Source organism: Electrophorus electricus, chromosome 13 (genome assembly GCF_041902795.1).
Source record: "Electrophorus electricus isolate QZ-2024a chromosome 13, ASM4190279v1, whole genome shotgun sequence".
NCBI lineage: Eukaryota > Metazoa > Chordata > Actinopteri > Gymnotiformes > Gymnotidae > Electrophorus > Electrophorus electricus.
The window spans coordinates 26,948,209-26,972,847 of NC_137509.1; the positions used below are offsets into that span (position 1 = coordinate 26,948,209).

At 35.5% G+C, this 24,639-nt stretch overlaps 21 pseudogenes; all 21 read left to right on the forward strand.

Moving 5' to 3' along the window:
- Positions 1-2,887: 2,887 nt before the first annotated feature.
- Positions 2,888-3,008, forward strand: LOC145645246 (5S ribosomal RNA; annotated as a pseudogene).
- A 793-nt stretch (positions 3,009-3,801) lies between these two features.
- Positions 3,802-3,922, forward strand: LOC145646097 (5S ribosomal RNA; annotated as a pseudogene).
- Positions 3,923-4,275: 353 nt separating this feature from the next.
- LOC145645247 (5S ribosomal RNA) lies at positions 4,276-4,396 on the forward strand (annotated as a pseudogene).
- Positions 4,397-5,189: 793 nt separating this feature from the next.
- LOC145645249 (5S ribosomal RNA) lies at positions 5,190-5,310 on the forward strand (annotated as a pseudogene).
- Positions 5,311-6,101: 791 nt separating this feature from the next.
- LOC145645564 (5S ribosomal RNA) lies at positions 6,102-6,222 on the forward strand (annotated as a pseudogene).
- Positions 6,223-7,015: 793 nt separating this feature from the next.
- On the forward strand, positions 7,016-7,136 carry LOC145645250 (5S ribosomal RNA; annotated as a pseudogene).
- Positions 7,137-7,928: 792 nt separating this feature from the next.
- Positions 7,929-8,049, forward strand: LOC145645251 (5S ribosomal RNA; annotated as a pseudogene).
- A 792-nt stretch (positions 8,050-8,841) lies between these two features.
- On the forward strand, positions 8,842-8,962 carry LOC145645565 (5S ribosomal RNA; annotated as a pseudogene).
- A 2,618-nt stretch (positions 8,963-11,580) lies between these two features.
- LOC145645976 (5S ribosomal RNA) lies at positions 11,581-11,701 on the forward strand (annotated as a pseudogene).
- Positions 11,702-13,406: 1,705 nt separating this feature from the next.
- On the forward strand, positions 13,407-13,527 carry LOC145645566 (5S ribosomal RNA; annotated as a pseudogene).
- Positions 13,528-14,320: 793 nt separating this feature from the next.
- On the forward strand, positions 14,321-14,441 carry LOC145645567 (5S ribosomal RNA; annotated as a pseudogene).
- Positions 14,442-15,234: 793 nt separating this feature from the next.
- On the forward strand, positions 15,235-15,355 carry LOC145646234 (5S ribosomal RNA; annotated as a pseudogene).
- Positions 15,356-17,062: 1,707 nt separating this feature from the next.
- On the forward strand, positions 17,063-17,183 carry LOC145645568 (5S ribosomal RNA; annotated as a pseudogene).
- Positions 17,184-17,864: 681 nt separating this feature from the next.
- LOC145646098 (5S ribosomal RNA) lies at positions 17,865-17,985 on the forward strand (annotated as a pseudogene).
- Positions 17,986-18,777: 792 nt separating this feature from the next.
- LOC145644678 (5S ribosomal RNA) lies at positions 18,778-18,898 on the forward strand (annotated as a pseudogene).
- Positions 18,899-19,579: 681 nt separating this feature from the next.
- On the forward strand, positions 19,580-19,700 carry LOC145644679 (5S ribosomal RNA; annotated as a pseudogene).
- Positions 19,701-20,381: 681 nt separating this feature from the next.
- On the forward strand, positions 20,382-20,502 carry LOC145645569 (5S ribosomal RNA; annotated as a pseudogene).
- Positions 20,503-21,183: 681 nt separating this feature from the next.
- LOC145645322 (5S ribosomal RNA) lies at positions 21,184-21,304 on the forward strand (annotated as a pseudogene).
- Positions 21,305-22,096: 792 nt separating this feature from the next.
- LOC145646230 (5S ribosomal RNA) lies at positions 22,097-22,217 on the forward strand (annotated as a pseudogene).
- Positions 22,218-23,010: 793 nt separating this feature from the next.
- On the forward strand, positions 23,011-23,131 carry LOC145646099 (5S ribosomal RNA; annotated as a pseudogene).
- A 792-nt stretch (positions 23,132-23,923) lies between these two features.
- Positions 23,924-24,044, forward strand: LOC145644680 (5S ribosomal RNA; annotated as a pseudogene).
- Positions 24,045-24,639: the final 595 nt, after the last annotated feature.

Here is a 24,639-nt window from a genome sequence, read left to right on the forward strand (position 1 = left end):
TGAGATGCTGTAAGCTTCTCTTGCATCACTTTAATTTACTTTCAAGATGACATGCTAGGATGTGAAGTACAGTGATTAATTAAAAAAACCTATCTGTTAGCACCTGGGAATAGCAGATGCTGTAAGTTTTTCTTGCATCACTTTAATTTAATATGCAACTGACATGCTTGTAAGTGAAGTGTACAGCTTAAATAGAAATCTATTAGTACCAGGGAATAGCAGGTTCTGTAAGATTTTATTGCATCCCTTAAATTTATGTTCAAGCTATCAAGCTCAAATTTGAAGTGCAGTGAATAATTAAATCAAACTATCTGTTAGCACCTGGGAATAGCAGATGCTGTAAGTTTTTATTGCATCACTTTAATTTACTCTCCAACTGACATGCTTGAATGTGAAGTGCAGTGATTAATAAAAAAACTGTCTGTTAGTGCCTCCGAATACCAGATGTTGTAAGCTTTTATTGCATCATTTTAATTTACTTTCAAGATAACATTCTAGAATGTCAAGTGCAGGGATTAATAAAAAAAATGTCAGATTGGTCTTTGATCATATTTTCTATGATTATGCAATTTGAGTAAGTGTTTAAGGTTTACGTCCATGCCAGCTTCAGCACGCCTCCAATCTCATCTGAACTTGGAAGCTAAGCAAGTTTGTGCCTGGATAGTACTGAGGTGGGACCCTACCTAGGAATACCATGTGCTGTAAGCTTTTCTTGCATCACTTTAATTTACTTTCAAGCTGACATTCTCAAATGTGAAGTGCAGTGATTAATAAAAAAAACTATCTGTTAGCACCTGGGAATAGCAGTTGCTGTAAGTTTTTTTTGCATCACTTTCATTTACTCTCCAACTCGCATGCCTGAATGTGAAGTGCAGTGATTCATCAAAAAACTATCTTTTAGCACCTTGGACTATGAGATGCTGTAAGCTTCTCTTGCATCACTTTAATTTACTTTCAAGATGACATGCTAGGATGTGAAGTGCAGTGATTAATTAAAAAAACCTATCTGTTAGCACCTGGGAATAGCAGATGCTGTAAGTTTTTCTTGCATCACTTTAATTTAATATGCAACTGACATGCTTGTAAGTGAAGTGTACAGATTAAATAGAAATCTATTAGTACCAGGGAATAGCAGGTGCTGTAAGATTTTATTGCATCCCTTAAATTTATGTTCAAGCTATCAAGCTCAAATTTGAAGTGCAGTGAATAATTAAATCAAACTATCTGTTAGCACCTGGGAATAGCAGATGCTGTAAGTTTTTATTGCATCACTTTAATTTACTCTCCAACTGACATGCTTGAATGTGAAGTGCAGTGATTAATAAAAAAACTGTCTGTTAGTGCCTCCGAATACCAGATGTTGTAAGCTTTTATTGCATCATTTTAATTTACTTTCAAGATAACATTCTAGAATGTCAAGTGCAGGGATTAATAAAAAAAATGTCAGATTGGTCTTTGATCATATTTTCTATGATTATGCAATTTGAGTAAGTGTTTAAGGTTTACGTCCATGCCAGCTTCAGCACGCCTCCAATCTCATCTGAACTTGGAAGCTAAGCAAGTTTGTGCCTGGATAGTACTGAGGTGGGACCCTACCTAGGAATACCATGTGCTGTAAGCTTTTCTTGCATCACTTTAATTTACTTTCAAGCTGACATTCTCAAATGTGAAGTGCAGTGATTAATAAAAAAAACTATCTGTTAGCACCTGGGAATAGCAGTTGCTGTAAGTTTTTTTTGCATCACTTTCATTTACTCTCCAACTCGCATGCCTGAATGTGAAGTGCAGTGATTCATCAAAAAACTATCTTTTAGCACCTTGGACTATGAGATGCTGTAAGCTTCTCTTGCATCACTTTAATTTACTTTCAAGATGACATGCTAGGATGTGAAGTGCAGTGATTAATTAAAAAAACCTATCTGTTAGCACCTGGGAATAGCAGATGCTGTAAGTTTTTCTTGCATCACTTTAATTTAATATGCAACTGACATGCTTGTAAGTGAAGTGTACAGATTAAATAGAAATCTATTAGTACCAGGGAATAGCAGGTGCTGTAAGATTTTATTGCATCCCTTAAATTTATGTTCAAGCTATCAAGCTCAAATTTGAAGTGCAGTGAATAATTAAATCAAACTATCTGTTAGCACCTGGGAATAGCAGATGCTGTAAGTTTTTATTGCATCACTTTAATTTACTCTCCAACTGACATGCTTGAATGTGAAGTGCAGTGATTAATAAAAAAACTGTCTGTTAGTGCCTCCGAATACCAGATGTTGTAAGCTTTTATTGCATCATTTTAATTTACTTTCAAGATAACATTCTAGAATGTCAAGTGCAGGGATTAATAAAAAAAATGTCAGATTGGTCTTTGATCATATTTTCTATGATTATGCAATTTGAGTAAGTGTTTAAGGTTTACGTCCATGCCAGCTTCAGCACGCCTCCAATCTCATCTGAACTTGGAAGCTAAGCAAGTTTGTGCCTGGATAGTACTGAGGTGGGACCCTACCTAGGAATACCATGTGCTGTAAGCTTTTCTTGCATCACTTTAATTTACTTTCAAGCTGACATTCTCAAATGTGAAGTGCAGTGATTAATAAAAAAAACTATCTGTTAGCACCTGGGAATAGCAGTTGCTGTAAGTTTTTTTTGCATCACTTTCATTTACTCTCCAACTCACATGCCTGAATGTGAAGTGCAGTGATTAATAAAAAAACTGTCTGTTAGTGCCTCCGAATACCAGATGTTGTAAGCTTTTATTGCATCATTTTAATTTACTTTCAAGATAACATTCTAGAATGTCAAGTGCAGGGATTAATAAAAAAAAATGTCAGATTGGTCTTTGATCATATTTTCTATGATTAGGCAATTTGAGTAAGTGTTTAAGGTTTACGGCCATACCAGCTTCAGCACGCCTCCAATCTCATCTGAACTTGGAAGCTAAGCAAGTTTGTGCCTGGATAGTACTGAGGTGGGACCCTACCTAGGAATACCATGTGCTGTAAGCTTTTCTTGCATCACTTTAATTTACTTTCAAGCTGACATTCTCAAATGTAAAGTGCAGTGATTAATAAAAAAAACTATCTGTTAGCACCTGGGAATAGCAGGTGCTGTAAGTTTTTTTTGCATCACTTTCATTTACTCTCCAACTCACATGCCTGAATGTGAAGTGCAGTGATTCATCAAAAAACTATCTTTTAGCACCTTGGACTATGAGATGCTGTAAGCTTCTCTTGCATCACATTAATTTACTTTCAAGATGACATGCTAGGATGTGAAGTGCAGTGATTAATTAAAAAAACCTAACTGTTAGCACCTGGGAATAGCAGATGCTGTAAGTTTTTCTTGCATCACTTTAATTTAATATGCAACTGACATGCTTGTAAGTGAAGTGTACAGATTAAATAGAAATCTATTAGTACCAGGGAATAGCAGGTGCTGTAAGATTTTATTGCATCCCTTAAATTTATGTTCAAGCTATCAAGCTCAAATTTGAAGTGCAGTGAATAATTAAATCAAACTATCTGTTAGCACCTGGGAATAGCAGATGCTGTAAGTTTTTATTGCATCACTTTAATTTACTCTCCAACTGACATGCTTGAATGTGAAGTGCAGTGATTAATAAAAAAACTGTCTGTTAGTGCCTCCGAATACCAGATGTTGTAAGCTTTTATTGCATCATTTTAATTTACTTTCAAGATAACATTCTAGAATGTCAAGTGCAGGGATTAATAAAAAAAAATGTCAGATTGGTCTTTGATCATATTTTCTATGATTATGCAATTTGAGTAAGTGTGTAAGGTTTACGTCCATACCAGCTTCAGCACGCCTCCAATCTCATCTGAACTTGGAAGCTAAGCAAGTTTGTGCCTGGATAGTACTGAGGTGGGACCCTACCTAGGAATACCATGTGCTGTAAGCTTTTCTTGCATCACTTTAATTTACTTTCAAGCTGACATTCTCAAATGTGAAGTGCAGTGATTAATAAAAAAAACTATCTGTTAGCACCTGGGAATAGCAGTTGCTGTAAGTTTTTTTTGCATCACTTTCATTTACTCTCCAACTCACATGCCTGAATGTGAAGTGCAGTGATTAATAAAAAAACTGTCTGTTAGTGCCTCCGAATACCAGATGTTGTAAGCTTTTATTGCATCATTTTAATTTACTTTCAAGATAACATTCTAGAATGTCAAGTGCAGGGATTAATAAAAAAAAATGTCAGATTGGTCTTTGATCATATTTTCTATGATTAGGCAATTTGAGTAAGTGTTTAAGGTTTACGGCCATACCAGCTTCAGCACGCCTCCAATCTCATCTGAACTTGGAAGCTAAGCAAGTTTGTGCCTGGATAGTACTGAGGTGGGACCCTACCTAGGAATACCATGTGCTGTAAGCTTTTCTTGCATCACTTTAATTTACTTTCAAGCTGACATTCTCAAATGTAAAGTGCAGTGATTAATAAAAAAAACTATCTGTTAGCACCTGGGAATAGCAGGTGCTGTAAGTTTTTTTTGCATCACTTTCATTTACTCTCCAACTCACATGCCTGAATGTGAAGTGCAGTGATTCATCAAAAAACTATCTTTTAGCACCTTGGACTATGAGATGCTGTAAGCTTCTCTTGCATCACATTAATTTACTTTCAAGATGACATGCTAGGATGTGAAGTGCAGTGATTAATTAAAAAAACCTAACTGTTAGCACCTGGGAATAGCAGATGCTGTAAGTTTTTCTTGCATCACTTTAATTTAATATGCAACTGACATGCTTGTAAGTGAAGTGTACAGATTAAATAGAAATCTATTAGTACCAGGGAATAGCAGGTGCTGTAAGATTTTATTGCATCCCTTAAATTTATGTTCAAGCTATCAAGCTCAAATTTGAAGTGCAGTGAATAATTAAATCAAACTATCTGTTAGCACCTGGGAATAGCAGATGCTGTAAGTTTTTATTGCATCACTTTAATTTACTCTCCAACTGACATGCTTGAATGTGAAGTGCAGTGATTAATAAAAAAACTGTCTGTTAGTGCCTCCGAATACCAGATGTTGTAAGCTTTTATTGCATCATTTTAATTTACTTTCAAGATAACATTCTAGAATGTCAAGTGCAGGGATTAATAAAAAAAAATGTCAGATTGGTCTTTGATCATATTTTCTATGATTAGGCAATTTGAGTAAGTGTTTAAGGTTTACGGCCATACCAGCTTCAGCACGCCTCCAATCTCATCTGAACTTGGAAGCTAAGCAAGTTTGTGCCTGGATAGTACTGAGGTGGGACCCTACCTAGGAATACCATGTGCTGTAAGCTTTTCTTGCATCACTTTAATTTACTTTCAAGCTGACATGCTCAAATGTGAAGTGCAGTGATTAATAAAAAACCTATCTGTTAGCACCTGGGAATAGCAGATGCTGTAAGTTTTTTTTGCATCACTTTCATTTACTCTCCACCTCACATGCCTGAATGTGAAGTGCAGTGATTCATCAAAAAACTATCTTTTAGCACCTTGGACTACGAACTGCTGTAAGCTTCTCTTGCATCACATTAATTTACTTTCAAGATGACATGCTAGGATGTGAAGTGCAGTGATTAATTAAAAAAAACTATCTGTTAGCACCTGGGAATAGCAGATGCTGTAAGTTTTTCTTGCATCACTTTAATTTAATATGCAACTGACATGCTTGTAAGTGAAGTGTACAGATTAAATAGAAATCTATTAGTACCAGGGAATAGCAGGTGCTGTAAGATTTTATTGCATCCCTTAAATTTATGTTCAAGCTATCAAGCTCAAATTTGAAGTGCAGTGAATAATTAAATCAAACTATCTGTTAGCACCTGGGAATAGCAGATGCTGTAAGTTTTTATTGCATCACTTTAATTTACTCTCCAACTGACATGCTTGAATGTGAAGTGCAGTGATTAATAAAAAAACTGTCTGTTAGTGCCTCCGAATACCAGATGTTGTAAGCTTTTTTTGCATCATTTTAATTTACTTTCAAGATAACATTCTAGAATGTCAAGTGCAGGGATTAATAAAAAAAATGTCAGATTGGTCTTTGATCATATTTTCTATGATTATGCAATTTGAGTAAGTGTTTAAGGTTTACGTCCATACCAGCTTCAGCACGCCTCCAATCTCATCTGAACTTGGAAGCTAAGCAAGCTTGTGCCTGGATAGTACTGAGGTGGGACCCTACCTAGGAATACCATGTGCTGTAAGCTTTTCTTGCATCACTTTAATTTACTTTCAAGCTGACATGCTCAAATGTGAAGTGCAGTGATTAATAAAAAAAACTATCTGTTAGCACCTGGGAATAGCAGGTGCTGTAAGTTTTTTTTGCATCACTTTCATTTACTCTCCAACTCACATGCCTGAATGTGAAGTGCAGTGATTCATCAAAAAACTATCTTTTAGCACCTTGGACTATGAGATGCTGTAAGCTTCTCTTGCATCACTTTAATTTACTTTCAAGATGACATGCTAGGATGTGAAGTGCAGTGATTAATTAAAAAAACCTATCTGTTAGCACCTGGGAATAGCAGATGCTGTAAGTTTTTCTTGCATCACTTTAATTTAATATGCAACTGACATGCTTGTAAGTGAAGTGTACAGATTAAATAGAAATCTATTAGTACCAGGGAATAGCAGGTGCTGTAAGATTTTATTGCATCCCTTAAATTTATGTTCAAGCTATCAAGCTCAAATTTGAAGTGCAGTGAATAATTAAATCAAACTATCTGTTAGCACCTGGGAATAGCAGATGCTGTAAGTTTTTATTGCATCACTTTAATTTACTCTCCAACTGACATGCTTGAATGTGAAGTGCAGTGATTAATAAAAAAACTGTCTGTTAGTGCCTCCGAATAACAGATGTTGTAAGCTTTTATTGCATCATTTTAATTTACTTTCAAGATAACATTCTAGAATGTCAAGTGCAGGGATTAATAAAAAAAAATGTCAGATTGGTCTTTGATCATATTTTCTATGATTAGGCAATTTGAGTAAGTGTTTAAGGTTTACGGCCATACCAGCTTCAGCACGCCTCCAATCTCATCTGAACTTGGAAGCTAAGCAAGTTTGTGCCTGGATAGTACTGAGGTGGGACCCTACCTAGGAATACCATGTGCTGTAAGCTTTTCTTGCATCACTTTAATTTACTTTCAAGCTGACATGCTCAAATGTGAAGTGCAGTGATTAATAAAAAACCTATCTGTTAGCACCTGGGAATAGCAGATGCTGTAACTTTTTTTTGCATCACTTTCATTTACTCTCCAACTCACATGCCTGAATGTGAAGTGCAGTGATTCATCAAAAAACTATCTTTTAGCACCTTGGACTATGAACTGCTGTAAGCTTCTCTTGCATCACATTAATTTACTTTCAAGATGACATGCTAGGATGTGAAGTGCAGTGATTAATTAAAAAAACCTATCTGTTAGCACCTGGGAATAGCAGATGCTGTAAGTTTTTCTTGCATCACTTTAATTTAATATGCAACTGACATGCTTGTAAGTGAAGTGTACAGATTAAATAGAAATCTATTAGTACCAGGGAATAGCAGGTGCTGTAAGATTTTATTGCATCCCTTAAATTTATGTTCAAGCTATCAAGCTCAAATTTGAAGTGCAGTGAATAATTAAATCAAACTATCTGTTAGCACCTGGGAATAGCAGATGCTGTAAGTTTTTATTGCATCACTTTAATTTACTCTCCAACTGACATGCTTGAATGTGAAGTGCAGTGATTAATAAAAAAACTGTCTGTTAGTGCCTCCGAATACCAGATGTTGTAAGCTTTTATTGCATCATTTTAATTTACTTTCAAGATAACATTCTAGAATGTCAAGTGCAGGGATTAATAAAAAAAAATGTCAGATTGGTCTTTGATCATATTTTCTATGATTAGGCAATTTGAGTAAGTGTTTAAGGTTTACGGCCATACCAGCTTCAGCACGCCTCCAATCTCATCTGAACTTGGAAGCTAAGCAAGTTTGTGCCTGGATAGTACTGAGGTGGGACCCTACCTAGGAATACCATGTGCTGTAAGCTTTTCTTGCATCACTTTAATTTACTTTCAAGCTGACATGCTCAAATGTGAAGTGCAGTGATTAATAAAAAACCTATCTGTTAGCACCTGGGAATAGCAGATGCTGTAAGTTTTTTTTGCATCACTTTCATTTACTCTCCAACTCACATGCCTGAATGTGAAGTGCAGTGATTCATCAAAAAACTATCTTTTAGCACCTTGGACTACGAACTGCTGTAAGCTTCTCTTGCATCACATTAATTTACTTTCAAGATGACATGCTAGGATGTGAAGTGCAGTGATTAATTAAAAAAACCTATCTGTTAGCACCTGGGAATAGCAGAAGCTGTAAATTTTTCTTGCATCACTTTAATTTAATATGCAACTGACATGCTTGTAAGTGAAGTGTACAGATTAAATAGAAATCTATTAGTACCAGGGAATAGCAGGTGCTGTAAGATTTTATTGCATCCCTTAAATTTATGTTCAAGCTATCAAGCTCAAATTTGAAGTGCAGTGAATAATTAAATCAAACTATCTGTTAGCACCTGGGAATAGCAGATGCTGTAAGTTTTTATTGCATCACTTTAATTTACTCTCCAACTGACATGCTTGAATGTGAAGTGCAGTGATTAATAAAAAAACTGTCTGTTAGTGCCTCCGAATACCAGATGTTGTAAGCTTTTTTTGCATCATTTTAATTTACTTTCAAGATAACATTCTAGAATGTCAAGTGCAGGGATTAATAAAAAAAAATGTCAGATTGGTCTTTGATCATATTTTCTATGATTATGCAATTTGAGTAAGTGTTTAAGGTTTACGTCCATACCAGCTTCAGCACGCCTCCAATCTCATCTGAACTTGGAAGCTAAGCAAGCTTGTGCCTGGATAGTACTGAGGTGGGACCCTACCTAGGAATACCATGTGCTGTAAGCTTTTCTTGCATCACTTTAATTTACTTTCAAGCTGACATTCTCAAATGTGAAGTGCAGTGATTAATAAAAAAAACTATCTGTTAGCACCTGGGAATAGCAGTTGCTGTAAGTTTTTTTTGCATCACTTTCATTTACTCTCCAACTCACATGCCTGAATGTGAAGTGCAGTGATTCATCAAAAAACTATCTTTTAGCACCTTGGACTATGAGATGCTGTAAGCTTCTCTTGCATCACTTTAATTTACTTTCAAGATGACATGCTAGGATGTGAAGTGCAGTGATTAATTAAAAAAACCTATCTGTTAGCACCTGGGAATAGCAGATGCTGTAAGTTTTTCTTGCATCACTTTAATTTAATATGCAACTGACATGCTTGTAAGTGAAGTGTACAGATTATATAGAAATCTATTAGTACCAGGGAATAGCAGGTGCTGTAAGATTTTATTGCATCCCTTAAATTTATGTTCAAGCTATCAAGCTCAAATTTGAAGTGCAGTGAATAATTAAATCAAATTATCTGTTAGCACCTGGGAATAGCAGATGCTGTAAGTTTTTATTGCATCACTTTAATTTACTCTCCAACTGACATGCTTGAATGTGAAGTGCAGTGATTAATAAAAAAACTGTCTGTTAGTGCCTCCGAATACCAGATGTTGTAAGCTTTTATTGCATCATTTTAATTTACTTTCAAGATAACATTCTAGAATGTCAAGTGCAGGGATTAATAAAAAAAATGTCAGATTGGTCTTTGATCATATTTTCTATGATTATGCAATTTGAGTAAGTGTTTAAGGTTTACGTCCATGCCAGCTTCAGCACGCCTCCAATCTCATCTGAACTTGGAAGCTAAGCAAGTTTGTGCCTGGATAGTACTGAGGTGGGACCCTACCTAGGAATACCATGTGCTGTAAGCTTTTCTTGCATCACTTTAATTTACTTTCAAGCTGACATGCTCAAATGTGAAGTGCAGTGATTAATAAAAAACCTATCTGTTAGCACCTGGGAATAGCAGATGCTGTAAGTTTTTTTTGCATCACTTTCATTTACTCTCCAACTCACATGCCTGAATGTGAAGTGCAGTGATTCATCAAAAAACTATCTTTTAGCACCTTGGACTACGAGCTGCTGTAAGCTTCTCTTGCATCACTTTAATTTACTTTCAAGATGACATGCTAGGATGTGAAGTGCAGTGATTAATTAAAAAAACCTATCTGTTAGCACCTGGGAATAGCAGAAGCTGTAAATTTTTCTTGCATCACTTTAATTTAATATGCAACTGACATGCTTGTAAGTGAAGTGTACAGATTAAATAGAAATCTATTAGTACCAGGGAATAGCAGGTGCTGTAAGATTTTATTGCATCCCTTAAATTTATGTTCAAGCTATCAAGCTCAAATTTGAAGTGCAGTGAATAATTAAATCAAACTATCTGTTAGCACCTGGGAATAGCAGATGCTGTAAGTTTTTATTGCATCACTTTAATTTACTCTCCAACTGACATGCTTGAATGTGAAGTGCAGTGATTAATAAAAAAACTGTCTGTTAGTGCCTCCGAATACCAGATGTTGTAAGCTTTTTTTGCATCATTTTAATTTACTTTCAAGATAACATTCTAGAATGTCAAGTGCAGGGATTAATAAAAAAAAATGTCAGATTGGTCTTTGATCATATTTTCTATGATTATGCAATTTGAGTAAGTGTTTAAGGCTTACTTCCATACCAGCTTCAGCACGCCTCCAATCTCATCTGAACTTGGAAGCTAAGCAAGCTTGTGCCTGGATATTACTGAGGTGGGACCCTACCTAGGAATACCATGTGCTGTAAGCTTTTCTTGCATCACTTTAATTTACTTTCAAGCTGACATGCTCAAATGTGAAGTGCAGTGATTAATAAAAAACCTATCTGTTAGCACCTGGGAATAGCAGATGCTGTAAGTTTTTTTTGCATCACTTTCATTTACTCTCCAACTCACATGCCTGAATGTGAAGTGCAGTGATTCATCAAAAAACTATCTTTTAGCACCTTGGACTACGAGCTGCTGTAAGCTTCTCTTGCATCACTTTAATTTACTTTCAAGATGACATGCTAGGATGTGAAGTGCAGTGATTAATTAAAAAAACCTATCTGTTAGCACCTGGGAATAGCAGAAGCTGTAAATTTTTCTTGCATCACTTTAATTTAATATGCAACTGACATGCTTGTAAGTGAAGTGTACAGATTAAATAGAAATCTATTAGTACCAGGGAATAGCAGGTGCTGTAAGATTTTATTGCATCCCTTAAATTTATGTTCAAGCTATCAAGCTCAAATTTGAAGTGCAGTGAATAATTAAATCAAACTATCTGTTAGCACCTGGGAATAGCAGATGCTGTAAGTTTTTATTGCATCACTTTAATTTACTCTCCAACTGACATGCTTGAATGTGAAGTGCAGTGATTAATAAAAAAACTGTCTGTTAGTGCCTCCGAATACCAGATGTTGTAAGCTTTTTTTGCATCATTTTAATTTACTTTCAAGATAACATTCTAGAATGTCAAGTGCAGGGATTAATAAAAAAAAATGTCAGATTGGTCTTTGATCATATTTTCTATGATTATGCAATTTGAGTAAGTGTTTAAGGCTTACTTCCATACCAGCTTCAGCACGCCTCCAATCTCATCTGAACTTGGAAGCTAAGCAAGCTTGTGCCTGGATAGTACTGAGGTGGGACCCTACCTAGGAATACCATGTGCTGTAAGCTTTTCTTGCATCACTTTAATTTACTTTCAAGCTGACATTCTCAAATGTAAAGTGCAGTGATTAATAAAAAAAACTATCTGTTAGCACCTGGGAATAGCAGGTGCTGTAAGTTTTTTTTGCATCACTTTCATTTACTCTCCAACTCACATGCCTGAATGTGAAGTGCAGTGATTCATCAAAAAACTATCTTTTAGCACCTTGGACTATGAGATGCTGTAAGCTTCTCTTGCATCACTTTAATTTACTTTCAAGATGACATGCTAGGATGTGAAGTGCAGTGATTAATTAAAAAAACCTATCTGTTAGCACCTGGGAATAGCAGAAGCTGTAAATTTTTCTTGCATCACTTTAATTTAATATGCAACTGACATGCTTGTAAGTGAAGTGTACAGATTAAATAGAAATCTATTAGTACCAGGGAATAGCAGGTGCTGTAAGATTTTATTGCATCCCTTAAATTTATGTTCAAGCTATCAAGCTCAAATTTGAAGTGCAGTGAATAATTAAATCAAACTATCTGTTAGCACCTGGGAATAGCAGATGCTGTAAGTTTTTATTGCATCACTTTAATTTACTCTCCAACTGACATGCTTGAATGTGAAGTGCAGTGATTAATAAAAAAACTGTCTGTTAGTGCCTCCGAATACCAGATGTTGTAAGCTTTTATTGCATCATTTTAATTTACTTTCAAGATAACATTCTAGAATGTCAAGTGCAGGGATTAATAAAAAAAATGTCAGATTGGTCTTTGATCATATTTTCTATGATTATGCAATTTGAGTAAGTGTTTAAGGTTTACGTCCATGCCAGCTTCAGCACGCCTCCAATCTCATCTGAACTTGGAAGCTAAGCAAGTTTGTGCCTGGATAGTACTGAGGTGGGACCCTACCTAGGAATACCATGTGCTGTAAGCTTTTCTTGCATCACTTTAATTTACTTTCAAGCTGACATGCTCAAATGTGAAGTGCAGTGATTAATAAAAAACCTATCTGTTAGCACCTGGGAATAGCAGATGCTGTAAGTTTTTTTTGCATCACTTTCATTTACTCTCCAACTCACATGCCTGAATGTGAAGTGCAGTGATTCATCAAAAAACTATCTTTTAGCACCTTGGACTACGAGCTGCTGTAAGCTTCTCTTGCATCACTTTAATTTACTTTCAAGATGACATGCTAGGATGTGAAGTGCAGTGATTAATTAAAAAAACCTATCTGTTAGCACCTGGGAATAGCAGAAGCTGTAAATTTTTCTTGCATCACTTTAATTTAATATGCAACTGACATGCTTGTAAGTGAAGTGTACAGATTAAATAGAAATCTATTAGTACCAGGGAATAGCAGGTGCTGTAAGATTTTATTGCATCCCTTAAATTTATGTTCAAGCTATCAAGCTCAAATTTGAAGTGCAGTGAATAATTAAATCAAACTATCTGTTAGCACCTGGGAATAGCAGATGCTGTAAGTTTTTATTGCATCACTTTAATTTACTCTCCAACTGACATGCTTGAATGTGAAGTGCAGTGATTAATAAAAAAACTGTCTGTTAGTGCCTCCGAATACCAGATGTTGTAAGCTTTTTTTGCATCATTTTAATTTACTTTCAAGATAACATTCTAGAATGTCAAGTGCAGGGATTAATAAAAAAAAATTTCAGATTGGTCTTTGATCATATTTTCTATGATTATGCAATTTGAGTAAGTGTTTAAGGTTTACGTCCATACCAGCTTCAGCACGCCTCCAATCTCATCTGAACTTGGAAGCTAAGCAAGCTTGTGCCTGGATAGTACTGAGGTGGGACCCTACCTAGGAATACCATGTGCTGTAAGCTTTTCTTGCATCACTTTAATTTACTTTCAAGCTGACATTCTCAAATGTAAAGTGCAGTGATTAATAAAAAAAACTATCTGTTAGCACCTGGGAATAGCAGGTGCTGTAAGTTTTTTTTGCATCACTTTCATTTACTCTCCAACTCACATGCCTGAATGTGAAGTGCAGTGATTCATCAAAAAACTATCTTTTAGCACCTTGGACTATGAGATGCTGTAAGCTTCTCTTGCATCACTTTAATTTACTTTCAAGATGACATGCTAGGATGTGAAGTGCAGTGATTAATTAAAAAAACCTATCTGTTAGCACCTGGGAATAGCAGATGCTGTAAGTTTTTCTTGCATCACTTTAATTTAATATGCAACTGACATGCTTGTAAGTGAAGTGTACAGATTAAATAGAAATCTATTAGTACCAGGGAATAGCAGGTGCTGTAAGATTTTATTGCATCCCTTAAATTTATGTTCAAGCTATCAAGCTCAAATTTGAAGTGCAGTGAATAATTAAATCAAACTATCTGTTAGCACCTGGGAATAGCAGATGCTGTAAGTTTTTATTGCATCACTTTAATTTACTCTCCAACTGACATGCTTGAATGTGAAGTGCAGTGATTAATAAAAAAACTGTCTGTTAGTGCCTCCGAATACCAGATGTTGTAAGCTTTTTTTGCATGATTTTAATTTACTTTCAAGATAACATTCTAGAATGTCAAGTGCAGGGATTAATAAAAAAAAATGTCAGATTGGTCTTTGATCATATTTTCTATGATTATGCAATTTGAGTAAGTGTTTAAGGTTTACGTCCATACCAGCTTCAGCACGCCTCCAATCTCATCTGAACTTGGAAGCTAAGCAAGCTTGTGCCTGGATAGTACTGAGGTGGGACCCTACCTAGGAATACCATGTGCTGTAAGCTTTTCTTGCATCACTTTAATTTACTTTCAAGCTGACATTCTCAAATGTAAAGTGCAGTGATTAATAAAAAAAACTATCTGTTAGCACCTGGGAATAGCAGGTGCTGTAAGTTTTTTTTGCATCACTTTCATTTACTCTCCAACTCACATGCCTGAATGTGAAGTGCAGTGATTCATCAAAAAACTATCTTTTAGCACCTTGGACTATGAGATGCTGTAAGCTTCTCTTGCATCACTTTAATTTACTTTCAAGATGACATGCTAGGATGTGAAGTGCAGTCATTAATTAAAAAAACCTATCTGTTAGCACCTGGGAATAGCAGATGCTGTAAATTTTTCTTGCATCACTTTAATTTAATATGCAACTGACATGCTTGTAAGTGAAGTGTACAGATTAAATAGAAATCTATTAGTACCAGGGAATAGCAGGTGCTGTAAGATTTTATTGCATCCCTTAAATTTATGTTCAAGCTATCAAGCTCAAATTTGAAGTGCAGTGAATAATTAAATCAAACTATCTGTTAGCACCTGGGAATAGCAGATGCTGTAAGTTTTTATTGCATCACTTTAATTTACTCTCCAACTGACATGCTTGAATGTGAAGTGCAGTGATTAATAAAAAAACTGTCTGTTAGTGCCTCCGAATACCAGATGTTGTAAGCTTTTATTGCATCATTTTAATTTACTTTCAAGATAACATTCTAGAATGTCAAGTGCAGGGATTAATAAAAAAAAATGTCAGATTGGTCTTTGATCATATTTTCTATGATTATGCAATTTGAGTAAGTGTGTAAGGTTTACGTCCATACCAGCTTCAGCACGCCTCCAATCTCATTTGAACTTGGAAGCTAAGCAAGTTTGTGCCTGGATAGTACTGAGGTGGGACCCTACCTAGGAATACCATGTGCTGTAAGCTTTTCTTGCATCACTTTAATTTACTTTCAAGCTGACATTCTCAAATGTGAAGTGCAGTGATTAATAAAAAAAACTATCTGTTAGCACCTGGGAATAGCAGGTGCTGTAAGTTTTTTTTGCATCACTTTCATTTACTCTCCAACTCACATGCCTGAATGTGAAGTGCAGTGATTCATCAAAAAACTATCTTTTAGCACCTTGGACTATGAGATGCTGTAAGCTTCTCTTGCATCACTTTAATTTACTTTCAAGATGACATGCTAGGATGTGAAGTGCAGAGATTAATTAAAAAAACCTATCTGTTAGCACCTGGGAATAGCAGATGCTGTAAGTTTTTCTTGCATCACTTTAATTTAATATGCAACTGACATGCTTGTAAGTAAAGTGTACAGATTAAATAGAAATCTACTAGTACCAGGGAATAGCAGGTGCTGTAAGATTTTATTGCATCCCTTAAATTTATGTTCAAGCTATCAAGCTCAAATTTGAAGTGCAGTGAATAATTAAATCAAACTATCTGTTAGCACCTGGGAATAGCAGATGCTGTAAGTTTTTATTGCATCACTTTAATTTACTCTCCAACTGACATGCTTGAATGTGAAGTGCAGTGATTAATAAAAAAACTGTCTGTTAGTGCCTCCGAATACCAGATGTTGTAAGCTTTTATTGCATCATTTTAATTTACTTTCAAGATAACATTCTAGAATGTCAAGTGCAGGGATTAATAAAAAAAATTTCAGATTGGTCTTTGATCATATTTTCTATGATTATGCAATTTGAGTAAGTGTTTAAGGTTTACGTCCATACCAGCTTCAGCACGCCTCCAATCTCATCTGAACTTGAAAGCTAAGCAAGTTTGCGCCTGGATAGTACTGAGGTGGGACCCTACCTAGGAATACCATGTGCTGTAAGCTTTTCTTGCATCACTTTAATTTACTTTCAAGCTGACATTCTCAAATGTGAAGTGCAGTGATTAATAAAAAAAAACTATCTGTTAGCACCTGGGAATAGCAGGTGCTATAAGTTTTTTTTGCATCACTTTCATTTACTCTCCAACTCACATGCCTGAATGTGAAGTGCAGTGATTCATCAAAAAACTATCTTTTAGCACCTTGGACTATGAGATGCTGTAAGCTTCTCTTGCATCACTTTAATTTACTTTCAAGATGACATGCTAGGATGTGAAGTGCAGTGATTAATTAAAAAAACCTATCTGTTAGCACCTGGGAATAGCAGATGCTGTAAGTTTTTCTTGCATCACTTTAATTTAATATGCAACTGACATGCTTGTAAGTGAAGTGTACAGATTAAATAGAAATCTATTAGTACCAGGGAATAGCAGGTGCTGTAAGATTTTATTGCATCCCTTAAATTTATGTTCAAGCTATCAAGCTCAAATTTGAAGTGCAGTGAATAATTAAATCAAACTATCTGTTAGCACCTGGGAATAGCAGATGCTGTAAGTTTTTATTGCATCACTTTAATTTACTCTCCAACTGACATGCTTGAATGTGAAGTGCAGTGATTAATAAAAAAACTGTCTGTTAGTGCCTCCGAATACCAGATGTTGTAAGCTTTTATTGCATCATTTTAATTTACTTTCAAGATAACATTCTAGAATGTCAAGTGCAGGGATTAATAAAAAAAAAGGTCAGATTGGTCTTTGATCATATTTTCTATGATTATGCAATTTGAGTAAGTGTTTAAGGTTTACGTCCATACCAGCTTCAGCACGCCTCCAATCTCATCTGAACTTGGAAGCTAAGCAAGCTTGTGCCTGGATAGTACTGAGGTGGGACCCTACCTAGGAATACCATGTGCTGTAAGCTTTTCTTGCATCACTTTAATTTACTTTCAAGCTGACATGCTCAAATGTGAAGTGCAGTGATTAATAAAAAAAACTATCTGTTAGCACCTGGGAATAGCAGATGCTGTAAGTTTTTTTTGCATCACTTTCATTTACTCTCCAACTCACATGCCTGAATGTGAAGTGCAGTGATTCATCAAAAAACTATCTTTTAGCACCTTGGACTACGAGCTGCTGTAAGCTTCTCTTGCATCACATTAATTTACTTTCAAGATGACATGCTAGGATGTGAAGTGCAGTGATTAATTAAAAAAAACTATCTGTTAGCACCTGGGAATAGCAGATGCTGTAAGTTTTTCTTGCATCACTTTAATTTAATATGCAACTGACATGCTTGTAAGTGAAGTGTACAGATTAAATAGAAATCTATTAGTACCTGGGAATAGCAGATGCTGTAAGTTTTTATTGCATCACTTTAATTTACTCTCCAACTGACATGCTTGAATGTGAAGTGCAGTGATTAATAAAAAAACTGTCTGTTAGTGCCTCCGAATACCAGATGTTGTAAGCTTTTTTTGCATCATTTTAATTTACTTTCAAGATAACATTCTAGAATGTCAAGTGCAGGGATTAATAAAAAAAAATGTCAGATTGGTCTTTGATCATATTTTCTATGATTATGCAATTTGAGTAAGTGTTTAAGGTTTACGTCCATACCAGCTTCAGCACGCCTCCAATCTCATCTGAACTTGGAAGCTAAGCAAGTTTGTGCCTGGATAGTACTGAGGTGGGACCCTACCTAGGAATACCATGTGCTGTAAGCTTTTCTTGCATCACTTTAATTTACTTTCAAGCTGACATGCTCAAATGTGAAGTGCAGTGATTAATAAAAAACCTATCTGTTAGCACCTGGGAATAGCAGATGCTGTAAGTTTTTTTTGCATCACTTTCATTTACTCTCCAACTCACATGCCTGAATGTGAAGTGCAGTGATTCATCAAAAAACTATCTTTTAGCACCTGGGACTACGAACTGCTGTAAGCTTCTCTTGCATCACATTAATTTACTGTCAAGATGACATGCTAGGATGTGAAGTGCAGTGATTAATTAAAAAAAACTATCTGTTAGCACCTGGGAATAGCAGATGCTGTAAGTTTTTCTTGCATCACTTTAATTTAATATGCAAATGACATGCTTGTAAGTGAAGTGTACAGATTAAATAGAAATCTATTAGTACCAGGGAATAGCAGGTGCTGTAAGATTTTATTGCATCCCTTAAATTTATGTTCAAGCTATCAAGCTCAAATTTGAAGTGCAGTGAATAATTAAATCAAACTATCTATTAGCACCTGGGAATAGCAGATGCTGTAAGTTTTTATTGCATCACTTTAATTTACTCTCCAACTGACATGCTTGAATGTGAAGTGCAGTGATTAATAAAAAAACTGTCTGTTAGTGCCTCCGAATACCAGATGTTGTAAGCTTTTATTGCATCATTTAATTTGCTTTCAAGATAACATTCTAGAATGTCAAGTGCAGGGATTAATAAAAAAAAAATGTCAGATTGGTCTTTGATCATATTTTCTATGATTAGGCAATTTGAGTAAGTGTTTAAGGTTTACGGCCATACCAGCTTCAGCACGCCTCCAATCTCATCTGAACTTGGAAGCTAAGCAAGCTTGTGCCTGGATAGTACTGAGGTGGGACCCTACCTAGGAATACCATGTGCTGTAAGCTTTTCTTGCATCACTTTAATTTACTTTCAAGCTGACATTCTCAAATGTGAAGTGCAGTGATTAATAAAAAAAACTATCTGTTAGCACCTGGGAATAGCAGTTGCTGTAAGTTTTTTTTGCATCACTTTCATTTACTCTCCAACTCACATGCCTGAATGTGAAGTGCAGTGATTCATCAAAAAACTATCTTTTAGCACCTTGGACTACGAGCTGCTGTAAGCTTCTCTTGCATCACATTAATTTACTTTCAAGATGACATGCTAGGATGTGAAGTGCAGTGATTAATTAAAAAAAACTATCTGTTAGCACCTGGGAATAGCAGATGCTGTAAGTTTTTCTTGCATCACTTTAATTTAATATGCAACTGACATGCTTGTAAGTGAAGTGTACAGATTAAATAGAAATCTATTAGTACCTGGGAATAGCAGATGCTGTAAGTTTTTATTGCATCACTTTAATTTACTCTCCAACTGACATGCTTGAATGTGAAGTGCAGTGATTAATAAAAAAACTGTCTGTTAGTGCCTCCGAATACCAGATGTTGTAAGCTTTTATTGCATCATTTAATTTGCTTTCAAGATAACATTCTAGAATGTCAAGTGCAGGGATTAATAAAAAAAAAATGTCAGATTGGTCTTTGATCATATTTTCTATGATTAGGCAATTTGAGTAAGTGTTTAAGGTTTACGGCCATACCAGCTTCAGCACGCCTCCAATCTCATCTGAACTTGGAAGCTAAGCAAGCTTGTGCCTGGATAGTACTGAGGTGGGACCCTACCTAGGAATACCATGTGCTGTAAGCTTTTCTTGCATCACTTTAATTTACTTTCAAGCTGACATTCTCAAATGTGAAGTGCAGTGATTAATAAAAAAAACTATCTGTTAGCACCTGGGAATAGCAGTTGCTGTAAGTTTTTTTTGCATCACTTTCATTTACTCTCCAACTCACATGCCTGAATGTGAAGTGCAGTGATTCATCAAAAAACTATCTTTTAGCACCTTGGACTACGAGCTGCTGTAAGCTTCTCTTGCATCACATTAATTTACTTTCAAGATGACATGCTAGGATGTGAAGTGCAGTGATTAATTAAAAAAACCTATCTGTTAGCACCTGGGAATAGCAGATGCTGTAAGTTTTTCTTGCATCACTTTAATTTAATATGCAACTGACATGCTTGTAAGTGAAGTGTACAGATTAAATAGAAATCTATTAGTACCTGGGAATAGCAGATGCTGTAAGTTTTTATTGCATCACTTTAATTTACTCTCCAACTGACATGCTTGAATGTGAAGTGCAGTGATTAATAAAAAAACTGTCTGTTAGTGCCTCCGAATACCAGATGTTGTAAGCTTTTATTGCATCATTTTAATTTACTTTCAAGATAACATTCTAGAATGTCAAGTGCAGGGATTAATAAAAAAAAAGGTCAGATTGGTCTTTGATCATATTTTCTATGATTATGCAATTTGAGTAAGTGTTTAAGGTTTACGTCCATACCAGCTTCAGCACGCCTCCAATCTCATCTGAACTTGGAAGCTAAGCAAGCTTGTGCCTGGATAGTACTGAGGTGGGACCCTACCTAGGAATACCATGTGCTGTAAGCTTTTCTTGCATCACTTTAATTTACTTTCAAGCTGACATGCTCAAATGTGAAGTGCAGTGATTAATAAAAAAAACTATCTGTTAGCACCTGGGAATAGCAGATGCTGTAAGTTTTTTTTGCATCACTTTCATTTACTCTCCAACTCACATGCCTGAATGTGAAGTGCAGTGATTCATCAAAAAACTATCTTTTAGCACCTTGGACTACGAGCTGCTGTAAGCTTCTCTTGCATCACATTAATTTACTTTCAAGATGACATGCTAGGATGTGAAGTGCAGTGATTAATTAAAAAAAACTATCTGTTAGCACCTGGGAATAGCAGATGCTGTAAGTTTTTCTTGCATCACTTTAATTTAATATGCAACTGACATGCTTGTAAGTGAAGTGTACAGATTAAATAGAAATCTATTAGTACCTGGGAATAGCAGATGCTGTAAGTTTTTATTGCATCACTTTAATTTACTCTCCAACTGACATGCTTGAATGTGAAGTGCAGTGATTAATAAAAAAACTGTCTGTTAGTGCCTCCGAATACCAGATGTTGTAAGCTTTTATTGCATCATTTAATTTGCTTTCAAGATAACATTCTAGAATGTCAAGTGCAGGGATTAATAAAAAAAAAATGTCAGATTGGTCTTTGATCATATTTTCTATGATTAGGCAATTTGAGTAAGTGTTTAAGGTTTACGGCCATACCAGCTTCAGCACGCCTCCAATCTCATCTGAGCTTGGAAGCTAAGCAAGCTTGTGCCTGGATAGTACTGAGGTGGGACCCTACCTAGGAATACCATGTGCTGTAAGCTTTTCTTGCATCACTTTAATTTACTTTCAAGCTGACATTCTCAAATGTGAAGTGCAGTGATTAATAAAAAAAACTATCTGTTAGCACCTGGGAATAGCAGTTGCTGTAAGTTTTTTTTGCATCACTTTCATTTACTCTCCAACTCACATGCCTGAATGTGAAGTGCAGTGATTCATCAAAAAACTATCTTTTAGCACCTTGGACTATGAGATGCTGTAAGCTTCTCTTGCATCACTTTAATTTACTTTCAAGATGACATGCTAGGATGTGAAGTGCAGAGATTAATTAAAAAAACCTATCTGTTAGCACCTGGGAATAGCAGATGCTGTAAGTTTTTCTTGCATCACTTTAATTTAATATGCAACTGACATGCTTGTAAGTGAAGTGTACAGATTAAATAGAAATCTATTAGTACCAGGGAATAGCAGGTGCTGTAAGATTTTATTGCATCCCTTAAATTTATGTTCAAGCTATCAAGCTCAAATTTGAAGTGCAGTGAATAATTAAATCAAACTATCTGTTAGCACCTGGGAATAGCAGATGCTGTAAGTTTTTATTGCATCACTTTAATTTACTCTCCAACTGACATGCTTGAATGTGAAGTGCAGTGATTAATAAAAAAACTGTCTGTTAGTGCCTCCGAATAACAGATGTTGTAAGCTTTTTTTGCATCATTTTAATTTACTTTCAAGATAATATTCTAGAATGTCAAGTGCAGGGATTAATAAAAAAAATGTCAGATTGGTCTTTGATCATATTTTCTATGATTATGCAATTTGAGTAAGTGTTTAAGGTTTACGTCCATACCAGCTTCAGCACGCCTCCAATCTCATCTGAACTTGGAAGCTAAGCAAGCTTGTTCCTGGATAGTACTGAGGTGGGACCCTACCTAGGAATACCATGTGCTGTAAGCTTTTCTTGCATCACTTTAATTTACTTTCAAGCTGACATTCTCAAATGTAAAGTGCAGTGATTAATAAAAAAAACTATCTGTTAGCACCTGGGAATAGCAGGTGCTGTAAGTTTTTTTTGCATCACTTTCATTTACTCTCCAACTCACATGCCTGAATGTGAAGTGCAGTGATTCATCAAAAAACTATCTTTTAGCACCTTGGACTATGAGATGCTGTAAGCTTCTCTTGCATCACTTTAATTTACTTTCAAGATGACATGCTAGGATGTGAAGTGCAGTGATTAATTAAAAAAACCTATCTGTTAGCACCTGGGAATAGCAGATGCTGTAAGTTTTTCTTGCATCACTTTAATTTAATATGCAACTGACATGCTTGTAAGTGAAGTGTACAGATTAAATAGAAATCTATTAGTACCAGGGAATAGCAGGTGCTGTAAGATTTTATTGCATCCCTTAAATTTATGTTCAAGCTATCAAGCTCAAATTTGAAGTGCAGTGAATAATTAAATCAAACTATCTGTTAGCACCTGGGAATAGCAGATGCTGTAAGTTTTTATTGCATCACTTTAATTTACTCTCCAACTGACATGCTTGAATGTGAAGTGCAGTGATTAATAAAAAAACTGTCTGTTAGTGCCTCCGAATACCAGATGTTGTAAGCTTTTATTGCATCATTTTAATTTACTTTCAAGATAACATTCTAGAATGTCAAGTGCAGGGATTAATAAAAAAAAATGTCAGATTGGTCTTTGATCATATTTTCTATGATTATGCAATTTGAGTAAGTGTTTAAGGTTTACGTCCATACCAGCTTCAGCACGCCTCCAATCTCATCTGAACTTGGAAGCTAAGCAAGTTTGTGCCTGGATAGTACTGAGGTGGGACCCTACCTAGGAATACCATGTGCTGTAAGCTTTTCTTGCATCACTTTAATTTACTTTCAAGCTGACATGCTCAAATGTGAAGTGCAGTGATTAATAAAAAACCTATCTGTTAGCACCTGGGAATAGCAGATGCTGTAAGTTTTTTTTGCATCACTTTCATTTACTCTCCAACTCACATGCCTGAATGTGAAGTGCAGTGATTCATCAAAAAACTATCTTTTAGCACCTTGGACTACGAACTGCTGTAAGCTTCTCTTGCATCACATTAATTTACTGTCAAGATGACATGCTAGGATGTGAAGTGCAGTGATTAATTAAAAAAAACTATCTGTTAGCACCTGGGAATAGCAGATGCTGTAAGTTTTTCTTGCATCACTTTAATTTAATATGCAAATGACATGCTTGTAAGTGAAGTGTACAGATTAAATAGAAATCTATTAGTACCAGGGAATAGCAGGTGCTGTAAGATTTTATTGCATCCCTTAAATTTATGTTCAAGCTATCAAGCTCAAATTTGAAGTGCAGTGAATAATTAAATCAAACTATCTATTAGCACCTGGGAATAGCAGATGCTGTAAGTTTTTATTGCATCACTTTAATTTACTCTCCAACTGACATGCTTGAATGTGAAGTGCAGTGATTAATAAAAAAACTGTCTGTTAGTGCCTCCGAATACCAGATGTTGTAAGCTTTTATTGCATCATTTAATTTGCTTTCAAGATAACATTCTAGAATGTCAAGTGCAGGGATTAATAAAAAAAAAATGTCAGATTGGTCTTTGATCATATTTTCTATGATTAGGCAATTTGAGTAAGTGTTTAAGGTTTACGGCCATACCAGCTTCAGCACGCCTCCAATCTCATCTGAACTTGGAAGCTAAGCAAGCTTGTGCCTGGATAGTACTGAGGTGGGACCCTACCTAGGAATACCATGTGCTGTAAGCTTTTCTTGCATCACTTTAATTTACTTTCAAGCTGACATTCTCAAATGTGAAGTGCAGTGATTAATAAAAAAAACTATCTGTTAGCACCTGGGAATAGCAGTTGCTGTAAGTTTTTTTTGCATCACTTTCATTTACTCTCCAACTCACATGCCTGAATGTGAAGTGCAGTGATTCATCAAAAAACTATCTTTTAGCACCTTGGACTATGAGATGCTGTAAGCTTCTCTTGCATCACTTTAATTTACTTTCAAGATGACATGCTAGGATGTGAAGTGCAGAGATTAATTAAAAAAACCTATCTGTTAGCACCTGGGAATAGCAGATGCTGTAAGTTTTTCTTGCATCACTTTAATTTAATATGCAACTGACATGCTTGTAAGTGAAGTGTACAGATTAAATAGAAATCTATTAGTACCAGGGAATAGCAGGTGCTGTAAGATTTTATTGCATCCCTTAAATTTATGTTCAAGCTATCAAGCTCAAATTTGAAGTGCAGTGAATAATTAAATCAAACTATCTGTTAGCACCTGGGAATAGCAGATGCTGTAAGTTTTTATTGCATCACTTTAATTTACTCTCCAACTGACATGCTTGAA